We start from the raw sequence: 15426 nt of genomic DNA on the forward strand, positions 1-15426 counted from the left end.
AAATCTGTGTCCTAATCCCTTGAACCTGCGCACTCTACCTTACGGAGCAAAGGAAGGGACTTTGTGATTAAGTTATGGATCTTGAGATGGGAGGTTATCCTGGATTATCCGGATGGGCTCTAAATATGATCACAGGTGTCCATATAAAAGGAAGGCAGAGGGAGATTTGACTGCAGAAGTAGGGGATGTGATGGTAGAAGCCAGAGGTTGGAGTGACTTGAGGAAGGGATTTGAGCCAAGGAATGTGGGCAGCCTCCGGAAGCTAGAAGTGAGGAAAACAAGGAAACAGATTCTCTCCTCAGAGGCTCCAGAAGGAAACTGCCCTGCCAACACCTTGACTTTAGCTCAGTGAGAATGATTTCAGACTTCTGGACTGCAGAGCTGGAAGAGAATAAATCTGCGTTGTTTGAAGCCACCAAGTTTACGGAAATTTGTTACAGCAGCAACAGGAAACTAATACGCTCTCCTTGTATTTTAGTAAATGGTTTTACTAGACCGTGAACTCAGTGAAGGAATCAGCATAGTCCAGGGTTAAAAGTACTGGTCTGGAGGCAATCAAACCCGGGTTTAAATTCTGGCTGACCCCTGTAGTAGACTTTTGCCAATGTTTGGTCTACCAGGCTTTAACTTTCTTCCTAAATAAGGCAGACAGTGTTAGTTGTTCATTTTCCACTTTTCATTACAAACAGAGCTCTAATTTTGTATATGGTGGTAAGTGTGACTCTTTTAAAAATAATCACGTTTCACAGTCTCCCCTGAGGCTACAAGCAGCTTCTTGCCAATGGTCATCTCTGGGAGGGATTTCAGAGAAAGCTCTTTAATAAGGGGTTGCGGGTTGATGTATCTGGCATGCTCCTTTGTCCTTATCCTTCTTAGAATGTCACATGCTAAAGATGGTGGAGTGGAAAGGTAGACATATCTTGGGTCCCGAATGGAATCATGGAGACAGTGTTCCAGCCCTGGTCTTCTTACCTCCAGGCGTCTTGCCTCCTGAGAAGAATAAGCTCCTTCTTTGGTTAAGCCCCTGTTTCCATGTTCTCTGTTTCATTAACTCTATGATTCATTATTTCTTCCACTCTTGCGGAACTTATTCATTTCTATCTCTGATTCTAGTATTCTAGTACATTGTGCAGGGGTCTCTCACCAGGTTCTAAACAACTTGGAGGAGGCAAATTCCCAGTGGGTAGGAGCACAGGCTCTGGGGTCCTGTAGACCTGGTGTATCGGATTGGATGAGTGGTGCTAGGTGCCACAACAGGTGAAACTCAAAGTCTTTGTGGCCTCAACAATAGAAGCTCACTTCTTGGTCCTATGAAGCCCTTTGTGGTATACACTGTCACTCAGGGAACTAGGCCCTTACTGTCTTGTAGCTCTTTACAAATGCCTAATCTTGTTAGAGTGGTTTTCTGATGTGTGCGATTAAGAACTTGGATAGATAGAGCTACTTATTAGATTGAGTTGTAAGAAACTGACATTTGAACACAAAAGTAGCCTACAAATGGCAGTTTCATATGATTCTACCCAATTTTACATGTGTGATTTTAAGCAAAAGACTCTCTACATCCATTTCTTTAGCTGTAAAATGAGGCACTAATACTCCCTTCCTCTAGGGAGGTTATAAAGATTAAATAAGAGGGTGAATGCAAAGGACACACAGTAGGAGGCTCAAAGGATTAATTATTTTTTACCCTGTGCCTAGCACAGGATCTCTGGCACATACTAGCTACTCCTTAATTACCTTTTTAAAAATTGAGATATAATTCACATACCATAAAATTCACCCTTTCAAAGTGTACAGTTCAGTGGTTTTTAATTTATTCATAAAGTTATACAGAAATCATCACTAACTCCAGGACATTTTCATCATCCCCCAAAGAAACATTTTAGCCAGTTAGCAGTCACTTTAATTATCTCTTGAATGAATAACCTTTGTCTCAAAATGGCTGAGAATATCTGGCTCATAGGACTCACTCAATATTTATTGATTTTATTGGCACCTACTATAGGGTTAAAGAACAGTCCTTGTTTATTCAACAGTTGGGTAACCTAATTTTGTGTGTGTGTGTGTGTGTGTGTGTGTGTGTGTGTAATCACAAGCATCCCACATTTAAGCTCAGGAAATCAGATTCTCCCACACCAGAATAATAAAAAGACAAAATAGTAAAAACAGCCATAATAATATCGATAGTAATCCTGGCTGTGGATTGAAGACTACATGAGGAAGCTGTTGTGATGCTGTGAGGCTTCGGGACTCTCCTCCTCCACGTCGGGGAGACAATTCCCCAGGGAGGTTGGAAGGAAGAGCTCCAGTTTCTAGATTCTTCTCACCTGCACTGACCTCCTTCTTATTCTCCCGCTGGCAGTCACTGCAGCTCTTGTGGCTGCAAGAGAAGAAACGGAACCAGTATTCAGGAGGGTACCTCGAAAGCTCCTCAACTGTATTAATCTTTCACTTCAGAACATTTTATAAATAGCTCTGTTTTGGGCACACACAAAGAAGGGCAAGTCAAAGTGAAAATAGCCTACTTCTTCTTCTTAGCTAAGAATGCTTACTTTCCACACCTGTCAGACTGGACAGGATGTGTCACTGGGGGAGTTTGCCGAATTCTGTTCAGAGTGACAGCTGCAGAAGCAGATGCATTTTTGCCAATTTACATTCTTAAAGAAAGGTCATCCTGGAAAACAGCCCGCTTTAGTATTTATGCTACTCTGCTCTGGTGATGGTTCCAAAAGGTTAATCACTGTCCTATACTTATTTTGGAGACGGTTCATTGCTCTTATTTCGAAACAGCCCAGTTCTCTTTTGCACCTGCTGTGGCTACCAGGGCATCGTTCCGGCTTGGGTCCTTCCTTAAAAGTGCGAGCTGCTGTCACCCTAGAAGGAGCAGGAAATACTGTGCACTGCATGAAAATTGAAATATAAGCATACCTCAGAGAGATTTCGGGTTCAGTTCCAGACCATAGCAATAAAGCGAGTCGTGTGAATATTTTGGTTTCCCAGTGCATATAAAAGTTATGTTTACACTATACTGTAGTCTATTAAGTGTGCAATAGCACTATGTCTAAAATAACAATGTACATACCTTAATTTAAAATACTTTATTGCTAAAAAGTGCTAACCATCTGAACCTTCAGCAAGTCGTAATCTTTTTGCTGTTGGAGGGTTTGAAATATTGTGAGAATTACCAAAATGTGACACAAAGACGTAAAGTGAGCAAATGTTGCTAGAAAATGGCACCAATAGACTTGCTCAATGCAGGGTTCACAAACCTTCAATTTGTAAGAAATGCAATATGGGCAAAGCACAATAAAGCAAAGTACAATTAAACTGGTTAGGCCCGTAGTTCCATTATCTTAACACCTGGTGCCTGAGAATGAACAGATACAACAAAGAAAACTTTAATTGTGGATGTGAACAATCTAATGGCAAAACATTAAAAAAAAGGTACAATCAAAATAAAACTTACACACCAAACAAAGAAGCAAAAGTGAAAATAAAAACAGCCCATGGTGGATCCAGCCAACTGGTTACACAGTTGTCTGGAATCACACGGAATATGTCGTCTGACCGTTGACAGAGCAGGAAATTGAGGCTCAAAGGGGTGAAATGACTTGCCTTAACCCTTTTCTGGTCGATATCACTTTTGGCCTCTGGACTGGGCTCTTTAGCATTTTTCTGTCACTCTATACAGCTCCCCATGTATCAATTCTGAGTGCCAATAACACAGAGTTTGGGTACCTGTAAGCCTTCTTACCTTGAATTCAGCTAGCTTAGTACTTATGTTCAGCTGATGAAGCCTGGAGCAGCCCTGAGTAGGGTTGGGAATCAGGTGGCAATAAAAACCCTTCTTGGTATCATGGACTATGGGTTATGCTTGATATTTGGGTAGAGGCAATTGAGATCTAATTCCAGCACCTTTGTTCACCAGCTGCGTGATGCTGGTGTTTACGTGTCCTAGAGTTGCCAAAAACAAATGACACAAACTGCGTGTCTTAAAATAACAAACACTTATTCTCTCACAGTTCTGGAGGCTAGAAGGCTGAAAGCCAAAATCAAGGTGTCGGCAGAGCCATGCTACCTCTGAAGCCTTCAGGGAAGGCTTCTTCCTTCAGGGAAGAATCATTCCTTGCCTCTTCCAGCTTCTGGTTACTTCTAGCAATCCTTGGTGTTCCTTGACTTGTAGATGTTTTATTTCAATCTCTGCCTCGGTTGTCACAAGGCTTTCTTCTCCATGTCTCTATATACAAATTTCCTCCTCCTTTTTCGTATAAAGGCACCAGTCATTGGACTTACCTAATTTAGGATGATTTAATCTTAACTTGGTTACATGTGCACACACCCTATTTCCAGATGAGGACACATTAACAGGTACTGGGAGTTAGGACTTGGACATGTGCTTTTTGGGGACACAACTCAACCCACAAACTTGGGTAACTCCTTTTGCCAACCTGGCTGCCTTTCCTTTCTTTGTATAAGGGGATAAAATACCATCCTTCCAGGGGCTGATGTGAACACTCAATGAGATAACATGTGTAATGTGCCTGGCACATAGTAGGTCCTTTATCAATGACACCAACTTCCCATCAGGCCTCTTTGTTCCTAGAGTCAAGCTCCATGACTAACACATAGAAGGTACTCAGTAAGTTTACTAGTGTTTGGTTTTTCAGATCAGAACGGTTAATTCCTGGTAGACTAGGCATCAGAGGGCCTGAAGAAGGACCAGCCATTCATTCTGTAAGTGTCTCTTCACAAAGCATGACTCTCCTAGTCCCTCTTGGAGAATTGCTGTTGAGACACATTTTCTGGTTCTACATCCTTTCTACATCAGATCACAATGGAATAAGATCCTTTTTGCAAATCTAAGCTTCTGCTTGGATTTGGCAGCAACATTTTGATATTATATTATGAGGAAGAAATCTCCACTTTCTGTGTAGAGCTGACACAAAGACATTTGCACTATTGAGTTAGGGCTCCTAATTTGGTTTTATAGGTGAGTCTAGGTTCAGAATACTAAAGAATTAATTTAAATTGCATAAATTTTAAAATTGCATAAATGACCTAAAGAAATGTGCATTAGTATAGTGTTTAAAATGGGCAAATTTTATTAGAGAACTGTCCTGGAGAAGAACTGTTCAAATTCATAGGTGAAATATCTCATTTAAAAAAATGATCTAGATCTTCAGAGCAAAGAAATTAGTAGTCTGAGTAATGAGTAATCTGCTAATATTTTAGCGGAATCTAATATGGTAAGATGTCTCTAGAAGTTCGTTTGGAGGCAAATTTTAAGCAGCAACTAAAAACAAGGAAAAGCAGAAAAGTAAACAGTAGATTAATAGAAAGGAGAATTGTTGAAGAATTTGTTTCAGAATTATGACAGTTGATGTTCTTTTAGAGAATACATTTGAAAAATTATCTGGGGAGAAATTATTTACCAATGTTTTTTAAACCATTTAAAATAGCTTTTTATTTATTATTATTTACCTAAAATTTTATTTTTTAAAATTTTATTTATTTATTTACTTATTTTTTTGCAGTACGCGGGCCTCTCACTGCTGTGGCCTCTCCCGTTGCGGAGCACAGGCTCCAGACGCACAGGCTCAGCGGCCCTGGCTCACGGGCCCAGCCGCTCCGCGGCATGTGGGACCCTTCCGGACCAGGGCATGAACCTGTGTCCTCTGCATCGGCAGGCGGACTCTCAACCACTGCGCCACCAGGGAAGCCCTTACCTAAAATTTTAAAAAATTTAGAATTTATTTTATTGAAGTATAGTTGATTTACAGTGCTGCGTTAATTTCTACTGCACAGTAAACTGATTCAGTTATACATATATACATTCTTTTTCGTATTCTTTTCCATTATGGTTCATCCGAGGATACTGAATATAGTTCCTTGTGCTATACAGTAGGACATTGTTGTTTATCCATTCTATATATAATAGTTTGCATCTGCTAACCCCAAACCCCCAATACATCCCTCCCCCACCCCTCCTCCCCCTTGGCAACCACAAAGTCTGTTCTCTATGTCTGTGAGTCTGTTTCTGTTTTGTAGATAACTTCATTTGTGTCATATTTTAGATTCCACATATAAGTGATATCTTATGGTATTTGTCTTTCTCTTTCTGACTTACTTCATTTAGTATGATAATCTCTAGGTCCATCCGTGTTGCTGCAAATGGCATTATTTCTAAAATAGCCTTTTAAATAGGGTGAGAAAAATCATTCATGTTTTTCATCAAAAATAATTAAAACAGAGATGATGGTGTTGATTTCTTCACCTTGCTATGTCCCTCTGTGTGTAGGTCCATGTTTTCCTAATTGGTTCTATATCCCAGTCTGACTTAGACATACTTATACTTGACTTTGCAAATTCAGCATCATTGGGGATATAAAGCCTAGATCCTACTGTGGAAGAACAAAACTATTTAGGTCTTGCAGTCTAGGCTTGGTAATCTAGCAGAAGTCTCTGAGGGATAAGGATGTCCCTGTAAGGTGTCACTAAAAAGTAGGCCTTTTAAAAAACAGACACGAGAAGCTATACACTTATCTTGCTTGATTAAACATAGCTAAATTTTTGAAACTGAAAGTAATAAGCTGACTTTTTCGAACAACACATGTTTACTAAATAGTGATGTGAAAAGACCACAGTTCTGAATGAGATAAAGTGGCATTGTCATCTTGACCCTGGGCTGTTGGTTTCTGTGATGGTCCAGAGTCAGATATCCTATGTAGCTATCCTGAACTCCAGTATTCTGAGGTGTTGTCAGATTGGGTTTTTTTGAGTTTTCTCAGCACAGGCATCATTCAGCCCTGAGGTCTCGGGTTACGTGCCTTTGCAGGGCTGTTGGTGGATTGAGTTCTTGTTTCAACAGAGACCACGACAGTATTTGATTGTCTTTTTAATCACTGTGCCTAACTTGTTGGCTGATATAGTTCATGCTGTGCTTCTGGACAGTCTCCCTAGGGATATGATGGTTACCCAACCACGTAAATCCTAGCATTGGGCCCCAGCTAAAGAGGAGAATGCTTGGATTCGATTTTCATATTGGTTTCATTGACTGTCACAGGCATAGCAACATAGGATGTATGTTAAGTTTTGAGCACTCCAAAAAGTTTACCTAAGCAAGATGACATCTAAATGGACTGTCCTCCACGGTAAACTCTTGGGAGGTTGTTAAAACACTGATAACACATTTACAATCACCATTTTTTTTTTGAATTGCCAGCAGGGCCATTAATGATCCATATAAAAATATCATTTTATGAATGTCTTAATTACTTGTATTACTGATCATGGATCTGAGAAATTTTTTTTGCTTTTTACAAATATAAATTGACCTCAAAAGCTAAAGATTTCCTGTCACAAGTGGCATATAAAAAACCATGTGGGGGGCTTCCCTGGTGGTGCAGTGGTTGAGAGTCCGCCTGCCGATGCAAGGGACACGGGTTCGTGCCCCGGTCCGGGAAGATCCCACATGCCGCAGAGCGGCTGGGCCCGTGAGCCATGGCCATTGAGCCTGCGCGTCCGGAGCCTGTTCTCTGCAATGGGAGAGGCCACAACAGTGAGACGCCCACGTGCCGCAAAAAACCCCCCCAAAAAAAAACAAACCACGTGGGAACATATGTATATGTATAACTGATTCACTTTGTTATAAAGCAGAAACTAACACACCATTGTAAAGCAATTATACTCCAATAAAGATGTTTGAAAAAACAAAACAAAACAAAAAACAACAAAAAATCAAAACCATGCCTCAAGCTCTGACAGCTATTCTTAAAACAGAGTTCTAAAATTAACTTTGACCAATTTCAGAGTCATTGCGATGACTATATAGCTTCCAAGAAGATGACTTTTGAAGAGGAAAACACTCAGCTGGATGTAAGTTATGGCATATGTTCTAGAAACTAATTATATTGTTTTATTGAACATTAAAGAAGTCAGGTATAGATAGTAAGATGAGTTATGCTATTCACCTAGTAAAACTGGTATGTTTATTTTTGCCATTATACAATGCATTCTTCTATAAAAGGTGACAATGAAAGTTGGATCTAATGAAAGTTGGATCTAAGGATAGCTCTACTACCAAGTTCAGAAAAGTCACCCTAGGGGAAAAATGCTTAGCAGTTTGTATTTAAATAGCTTTCTTAAATATATTCCTGTTACTCGTTGCATATGACCTTACATATAATTCATGTTTATTTATAATTACTTGAGTGAGGAGTATTAAACTTTTGGAATTACAAATTATTAACTTTAATAGTGTATTATGAAAGTTAATTTCAGCAGATACATAGAAGGCCTGTAGCAGCTTGTTTGATAAGAAGGGAATTTTAGTGAGTAGGTCTTAGCCCTGCCCATTTAGGAGCAAATACAGCCCTTCCTTCTCCTGTCTCATTCATATCATCTTGTTCATTTTGGTCTTCAGATGACCAGCATTACCTATAGCTGCTGACAGAGGAATTTTGCTCTCTTTGCTTTTTTTTTTTTTAATTTTTTTTTTATTGCGGTATGCGGGCCTCTTACTGTTACGGCCTCTCCCGTTGCGGAGCACAGGCTCCGGACGCGCAGGCTCAGCGGCCATGGCTCACGGGCCTAGCTGCTCCGCAGCATGTGGAATCTTCCCAGACCGGGGCATGAACCCATGTCCCCTGCATCGGCAGGCGGACTCTCAACCACTGCGCCACCAGGGAAGCCCTCTCTTTGCTTTTGATTGCTATGGCCCATTGAGTTGAATTGTTGTGTCCCATTGAAGCCAAGCCCACATAACACCAGGTAAATATTCTTGCTGGTTCCTCCTTCCCATTCGGTCTCTAGGCCTAACTCTCCAGACTTTTAGCAGGATAGGAAAGGGAGATCTCCCATCTCCTTTAAAGCCTGTGAAACATGACTTTTTTCCCTTAGCTTTTGCTTACTTCACTGTGTCTGAGGAATGTAAATCATACCCTGCAAAGATAGATGCTTCCTTTTTACCAACCCCTTTACATTGTACCTCTCCCTTCCCAACTCTTGAGAATCACTGCACTGGAGGGATGCCCAGGGCTCCCTGTCGTTTGTTTTCCCATTTGCATGTAAGATCCAGTTGGCCCCATCCTAGGTGTTCCCAAGGCCTCTAGACTTCCAGAGCCACCAATCCTTTAATATTCAAATGGAATGATTGTTGTTTCCACCTCATGTCTCATGGGACCTCCAGCATTCTCCCTTAGTTTTCCAAAAATTTTTTGGAGAGAGTTAAGATCTGGTCATTTGGTGCTATGGTCTGCTTCCCTGTTTTAGCCTAAGTGAGGGGTTACTGGCCTCCCCCTGTGCCCACACCATCCCTCGCACACAACACTGCCCCTCTTCCTTTATTTCTTGTTCTCTCCTCTTTGTAGGTTTCAGGTGTGGCTCTCATGTTACAAACTCAGGCTGAAGAGAAAGGTGACTTTCTTAATTTTTCTACGATTGAGTCTCGTGATCACCGTTCTATCTAGTCAGAAGCTTCATCTTAGCCCATTTCAGGTTAAACTCATGATTTATCCCCTTCTGTCTTTCTCCCCTTTAAATTCTGGGCAGGGGTGGGGTGGGCTTAGATGGTGTCAGAGCTTCGAGGGTGGTGGTGGGGTGTGGCCTTTCTTCCCCCATCTGTTCACACTGGTCTTCACTTGAGCTTATCTTGTCTGGTTTTGTCCTTCTTACTTCTTCACCCTGGCATTCGTTGAGATGTTCTTTGTTCTGTTCACTCTCTTCAGATCAAAGCTGGTGAGATCTCCTTGCCCTGACTGCAAAGCTTCCAGGTCTGCTGCTTGTCGGTGCCACAACTTTGCTACTCTTGGCCAGTGAGGAAGATAATTCTGCTGAGTCCTGCAGCGAGGAGTCCCAGGATTCAGTGAGGCTGCCTTAGGCTTGGCATCCTTGATGTGTCACATAGACATCTCTACCCACACCCTGGGAGTGCAGAGGACCTCTAAGAGGGTGCCCATCTGGAAAGCAAGGCACTTTGCTTTCCCAATCCCCAAGCTCTGCGGGGATCTTCCCCAGAGCTGGTCTGGGAACAGGGAGCAGAGATGTTTTTCTTTTCTTTTTTAAAATATTTATTTATTTTTAGCTGCATTGCGTCTTCATTGCTGCGCGTGGGCTTTCTCTAGTTGCGGCAAGCGGGGGCTACTCTTCATTGCGGTGTGCGGGCTTCTCATCGCGGTGGCTTCTCTTGTTGTGGAGCACGGGCTCTACGTGCACACCCTTCGGTAGTTGCAGCATGTGGTCTCAGTAGCTGTGGCACGTGGGCTCTAGAGCGTAGTCTCAGTAGTTGTGGTGCACAGGCTTATTTGCTCCGCAGCATGTGGGATCTTCCCGGACCAGGGCTCGAACCTGTATCCTCTGCATTGGCAGGAGGATTCTTAACCACTGAGTCACCAGGGAAGTCCAGAGCTGCTTTACAAAGGCACTAAAGAAAAGTTTCATTTCTCTTCTCTCTGACTTTCCCTTTCCCTAGTCCAGAGAATAGGGAAAATCTCGAAGTGGGAGTAGGGGCAGAAGGAATAGAATTTGACTAATTACATGTTATTTAAAATCTATAATTTATGCCTGGAATCCTAAGATTTTAAACGCCAAAAGCCAAGAATCTGACCCCTTTGCTCTGCTCCGACATCCTTCTCTTTGTGTAATGCTGGAGCTGAGAATGTGGGGATGTGGGAGGAGGAAGGTCAGAAAGGAGGAAGTGCTGGAAATGGAGCCACAATGGGTAAGGTTTCAAAACAATATCCTGCTGCTTGTATAAATCTTTTTCTGAACTTTTGGGAGAAATGAGTAATGGAGGGTGTTAACGGCACAGTGAAGGGCAGGGAACCACTTAAAAGTCCCCCCAACCTCTCCAGGTCTCCAGGAATTTCTCGCTAGCTGTCTCTTCCTCAAGTTCTGCTCTTTCACAGTTCCTGAGCTGTTGCCCTCACTCTTTTTCTTCTCCTCCCATCTCTCCAAGCCGCCTCCCTTTCTGGTCTACCTACAGATACTCCAAGTTCAATTCATTTACTTAGCCTCCTTTTTGTATTATTCACTGCTTCCAGACCCAGTCCTGGATGGGGTGGGGATGGAGGGGAGTCCTTTCACATCCAAAGATTCCCTCTAGGAATTTTCTGTAAAAGGAGCAACTCCCCACCCTCATCCTCTGCAAATGCACGTGAATTACGCCTTCCTCTTATTTGAAAGCAACTGCAGTTCTATTTTGCTGTAAATAAAATTTCCCCTTTCTCTTTCACTCAAATGTAAACATTTATTTTTGTTTAGTTTTTGAATTATATTTACTTAAAAGTAATGGCAATCACTTCTGAACAAAGATTTGCTAATAGTTTCACCGGGAACCACAGCCCAGGAAAACGGAGCCAACTAAATTTGCATGCAAAGCAACACATCTCCCTGCTTCTAAAAATTCATACTTCCTTAACCGTTCTCCACCTCCTGGGGCTCAGAGAATTGAAACCCAAACCTACCACAGGCACTCCGCCCAGTTCCCTCAGTGACACAGAAACTGAATGAAAACTGCTGTTAAAGGGGCAAGAGACGGAGGCGCCGAGGACGTTATATTCATTTACGTGTTCTTGGTTTACCTCGAATGTTAAGCATGATTTTGAAGTGGGCCAGATATGTCACCCTAAAATATGCCTTAAAATTGATATCAACGTTATTTTGAGCTAAAGGCACTTTAAAAACCAGCAGGTACAAGAAGGATACTCTGATCCTCCCTCCGCTTTTTCTTTCTAAAAGCAGGGGATAAAACCCTCATATGGAAGATGTCTTTCCTATACCAGAAGGAAAGTAGCCTACCTGTCATCAAGCCTGGAAATTGAGACTGAGAAAATTCATACAAATAGAACTTGTTCAAATAATTCTTATCTTCCTTTAGCCTCTCCGCGTAATTTAGTTATTTTGCCACAATTACCCCTAATTCAACCTCGTATAAAAGCATCTAGATCTTGCCACTTCCTTGGGTCTTCATTTCCTTTTGAGGGGTTCTGTGTCATGTAAATTGTACGCTAAATAAATGTGTATGCTTCCCTCCAGTTTATTTATCTTTATTTAATTCTCTGGCCCAGTGAAGATCCTAGGAGGGTGGAGGTAAACTTTTGCCTCTCCTACAATTTCTTTAGGTAGGTGCGTGTGTGAGAGAGGGGTGAAGGTGTGCAGGGGCCCGAGCCAGCAGACCAGCTCAATGTTTATTTTCATGGTCTTTTTCTTCCCTATTTCTTTCTTTCTTCCCTTCATTTTTTAATTGAAGTATAGTTGATTTACGACATTGGGCCAGTCTCTGCTCTACAGCAGCAAATGACTCAGCTTTACACATATAGACATTCTTTTTTTTCATATGCTTTTCCTTTATGGTTTATCACAGGATATTGAATATAGTTCCCTGTGCTATACAGTAGAACCTTGCTGTTTATCCATCCTATATATAATGGTTTACATCTGCTTATGGTTACTTTATTTCACTATGATTCAGAGTTCCGCAAAATATATTTTTTAAGGAATTAATTTGTATTTTTGTCTGCATTTATTCTTTTAAAAGTCAAATAGCTCTAGAAGGGGAAAGAGTCTGGGGAGGGATGTTTTCACATTAATATTCAGACTTCGACTCAGTCTCCTGCAAGTCTATTTGCCCCTCTATCTCCTCACACATACCATCCCCTCTCCGACTTTTCCAGAAAAGATACAACTCCCTTTCTCCTATGAGGGTGGGGTGGATGGGCACCATGGATATAATTGCTCCATATGTAGACTCAGTTGTTCACCTCTTTATTCACCCACATCCCCTGCACCTCCCAGACTTCCACAGCATCTCGTGTTTGTATTCTGAGCTTCTCAGGATTCTGCTTCTACTTTGCCAAATCCCTAACCATCCCTCTACCTGCTGTTTCTCTTCATATTTTGGGCTTCTGCACCACATACATTTACTGCTATAGTGGCCATGAGAAGGCTCTTCTTGTATCTCCCACTGCTGGGAGTGAGATTGATCCAGGGCGTGGTGGTCACCACTGAACACTGTTTTGACCAAGTGTTGTCCTGCTGGGGTCCACGGCCTCCTCTCTCTCCTGGGTATGGAGTCCTCTCTTGTTGCACACTGGGGCCTAGGAATTTATTTTTGGTGGCTGCCTTGAGCCCACACAATTCTACAGCTGTGCAGTAAGCAGTGGCAAAGAAGGAAGGTTGCCTCGCTCCTCTCTGCATTCAGGCCAATGGGTTTCAAAGCAGAGTTACTTGGACCTAGTGGTTTAAGTTTAGAAGAACAGATCTTTCTTTGCCTTTCTTTTCTTTCTTTCTTTTTTTTTTTTTTTTTCGGTACGCGGGCCTCTCACTGTTGCGGCCTCTCCCGTTGCGGAGCACAGGCTCTGGACGCGCAGGCTCAGCGGCCATGGCTCATGGGCCCAGCCGCTCCGCGGCATGTGGGATCTTCCCGGACCGGGGCTCGAACCCGTGTCCCCTGCATTGGCAGGTGGATTCCTAACCACTGTGCCACCAGGGAAGTCCCTGAATGTCCTTCTTATATCTGCTGTTTCTTAAGTAATTTTAATTCAAAATAATCTATGGGCCAAAGTGGCATATGTTGGGGCTGCCTGCAATCTTTATATCACCCAAGACATTCCACACTCACTCTCTTCTTTTTCACATGGGATAAAATCCAAATGCCTTGGACTTCATTTAGGGCCCTTCACCATCTGGCTTCACCCCACCTTTTCAGATGAATCTCCTACTCTTCCTCTATGCGAACTCTACACTGACAGAGTTGACTGCTCATAGACTCTCAATGTGCCTTACTCATTTTGTGGTCATACCTAGCTCAGAGTTTTCCTCTTTTCCCACTCCAAATGTTCTCTCTCATCTCCCTAGGTCAAGCTTAAGGCTGTTCTCTTCAGAGCATCCTCAGTCTATTCCAATTCAGAGGTCCAGCTCTCTGTGAAGCATTTGATAGCATTTATGGTTGTAGCTTTCAGTTGAGAATTATACAGAGTCTTGCACTATTTCATGTATAGTGATACCTCAAAAAACAAATTCTCGGCTGACATAGATCTATTCTTCTGAGCACAGATCCAGCTAGAGGGAAGCTGCGGGATTCCTTGGTGCTAATTAGTAGTAGTAATAGGTGAGGAGGAACAGGTAGTGATAGGTGAGGAGGCGCTGTCTTGGATCTTGGAGAAAGGCCAGAACTGGGCTCCTGTAACTCTGCAGAGCCAGCGCTTCCTGGGGCCTGGGCAGCCCTGGCATTGAGCCTAGGGAGCTGCTGTGTGGGCTCCACCTCTGTACAGCCCGTGGTCTCCAGTGGAGTTCTACGTCAAGAGAATTTTCCGTTCTTTAGACTCACCTTAACCCTGGGGTCTTTGCACAGCTGCTTTCTCTGCTTGGAACCCCCAGCACCCAAATTTTACCCTGGCTGCTCTTTTCATTAGGGTCCCTGCCCGAATACTCCCGCTTCATCCCTTTCAGATCTCAATTAACCTCATCCCAATACTCTTTACTGCATCATCCTGTTTTTCTTTTATTTCTTATAGCACTTATCTGAAATTACCAACTCTATTTAATTCTTTACTTGCTTATTGTCTGCTCCATGAGTTTACAGTGACCCTGTCAGTCTTGTTAATTCCTGAATTCCCAGCACTTAGAACAGCACTGGCATAGAGTAGGTGCTGAATACATTGTTTATGAAATGAGTGAATAAACTGGGGAAGGACCTTCGGGCAGTTTCCTACACTTGAGTAAAGAGAGTTGTAGCTCTTTCTTGGAAGATAGGGAGAGGAGGTTGTGAGTCACGTGACTCCAACCAGTGCCCTGAACTCTGTCTTTTCTCATCCAGCATCCAGATTTCGAGAGAGAACCATATCCATGGCTACCAGGGCCCAGGCCACCTGCTGATCTTCTAGTTACCCCACTGCATGAGCTCATCCAATCAGACACCCCCTACAAAGTCCAAGGGAACTTAGGCCAGCTGGCCATAGTCATTGAAGGTGTTTCCTTAACTGCATTTGGGTGTGTAAACTCCAGGCTGGCAAGCTACCATGCTGGAACAGTGGTTCCTGAGTGACTTTCATCTTTTTACAGTCTAATTTTCATATTTTTATTTTTGACTCTTTCATCTTTCTCATTGAAGTGTATCATGTAAAATGCACGAATATTAAGTGAAATTTTTACATCCGTACATGCCTAACCACCACCCAGACCAAGATGTATTCAGCATCCCCACAGGTTCCGTCATACTCACTCCAAGTGCTATTCCCCAAGGGTAACCTGACCTAGATCCCCATGGATTATTTTTGCCTTTTTTGGGAATGTTGTATAAAAGGAATTAAACAGCAAGTGTTTCATTTTTAAAAAGTGGTCATCTAACCTGACACTGAATGAATAGAAGTGGCCTAGAGCATTTGCAATCTGCCTCAGTCTGCAGCAGTGTGACTCCGGCAGTGCAGG

The sequence above is a fragment of the Stenella coeruleoalba genome, assembly GCF_951394435.1.
Source record: "Stenella coeruleoalba genome assembly, chromosome: 3".
Lineage (NCBI taxonomy): Eukaryota > Metazoa > Chordata > Mammalia > Artiodactyla > Delphinidae > Stenella > Stenella coeruleoalba.